Raw genomic sequence first — 2,110 nt, 5'->3', positions numbered from 1 at the left:
CAGCGTGGTACTGGCACAACGACAGACACTCAGACCAGTGGAAAAGAACAGAAAGCCCAAGAATAAAACCATCAGCACATAGACAACTGATCTTCAACAAGGGTCCCAAAACCATCAAGTGGAAAGTGGATGTCCTTTTTAACAAGTGGTGCTGGAAACAATGGATATCTACATGTAGAAAAATGAAACAAGACATTTACCTCACCTATGCACAAGAATAAACTCAAGGTGGATCACAGACCTAGAAGTTAAACCCCAAACCATCAGGACCATCAAGGAAGGAATTGGGACTAACCTCAGAGCACTGAACCAGGGAACTCATAGGCTCACTGCAATAGGGAAGAGTACACACACAGGTGAATTGGAAATCGACAAATGGGATTTAATAAGAATAAAGCACCTGTGCACCTCCAAAGACTTCACCAAGAGGGTGACAAGACAACCCACAGACTGGGAGAGGATTTTTAGTAATGACGCATCAGACAAAGGGCTCATTACTAAAATCTACAACACCATCATGACCTGCAAAAAGAGGAAAACAGTTAACCTCCTAAGGAATTGGGCAAAAGAACTGAAAAGAACTTTCACTTGGGAGGATATCCATGTGGCCAACAAGCATATGAGAAAGTGTTCCTGGTCATTAGCCATAAGATAAATGCAAATCAAAACAACCATGAGATACCACCTAGCACTGCTGAGGCTAGCCCAAATCAGCAAATCAGAGAGCAACAAGTGTTGGAGGGGCTGTGGTGAAGTAGGAACCCTCCTTCATTGCTGGTGGTCATGTAGATTTGTACAGTCACTGTGAAGAGCAATCTGGAGATAAAGAAAATGGAAATTGATCTACCTTATGACCCAGTCATCCCTCTACTGGGCATATACCCAGTGGAAGCAACAACTAAAACACCACCAGTCATCTGTGCTCCAATGTTTATTGTGGCACAATTCACAATCGCAAAGACTTGGAAACAGCCTAAGTTTACATAGATAGATGAGTGGATTAGTAAACTCTGGCACATACACACAATGGAGTACTATGCAGTACTGAAAAGCACGGATGATCACATGAAACATGTCGTTTCGTGGGAAGGGCTGGAAGGAATCACGTTAAATCCCATTTGTCGATTTCCAGCAAAAAGACTAGACCATACACCATCCCTAACCAGAATCAGCCCGACCCCCACCATGGCAGGGAGTGCCACAGAAAATGAAAATAGATCATCTGGTGTGGGAAAGGAACTGATGTACCATACCCAGAAGGAAGCTGGAGCAAAGGAAGGAGGAGGAACAGAGCAGAGCAAACCTGCGTCCACCAAGTTCAGAGGACGATAGCCCGGCTCAGAGGACCTAATGTACAGAAAGGACCATAGAGCCAGCCCCCCTGCGAGATGCAACATCCTGCACCTTGCTCAGCTAAACAATCGTTCCATGATGCCCACCTTCCCGACATGATCACTGAAGACAAACGTGTGCATAAGCAAACGTGGTGAAGAAAGCTGATGGTGCCTGGCTATCAAAAGATATAGCGTCTGGGGTCTTAAAGGCTTGAAGGCAAACAAGCGGCCATCTAGCTCAGAAGCAACAAAGCCCACAGAGAAGAAGCACACAAGTCTGTGTGATCACGAGGTGTTGAAGAGATCAGGTAGCTGACACCAAAGAACAAAAACCATCATTGTGTGATCACCTTGCCCATATAAACGCTGAAGACGAATGTGTGCAAAAGTAAGTGTGGTGAAGAAGACTGATGGAGCGCAGCTATCGAGAGATAGAACGTCTGGGGTCTCAAAGGCTTGAAAGTAAACAAGCAGCCATCTAGTCCAGAAGCAACAAAGCCCACGTGGAAGCAGCACACCAACATGTGTGATCATGAAGGGCTGAGGGGACCAGGTTTCAAGCACCAAAGGCGGCTGGGGGGCGGGGGGGAGTGGAATCATATTATCGTGAATGAGGGTAGCACGTGATGGGGACCCAATGCCCATCTGTAGACAACTGGACATCCCTTTCAGAGGGGTAGTGGGGAGGAGATGAGTCACCCAGGGTTCAGTGCAGCAATAAAGAAACTCACAACCTTCCTTTAGTTCTTAAATGCTTCCTCCCCTCCACCCCCCAC

This window comes from Echinops telfairi, unplaced genomic scaffold (assembly GCF_000313985.2).
Source record: "Echinops telfairi isolate 266 unplaced genomic scaffold, ASM31398v2 ScPeMD7_7425;HRSCAF=8463, whole genome shotgun sequence".
In the NCBI taxonomy this organism is placed as follows: Eukaryota; Metazoa; Chordata; class Mammalia; order Afrosoricida; family Tenrecidae; genus Echinops; species Echinops telfairi.
This window is presented reverse-complemented; position numbering follows the sequence as displayed.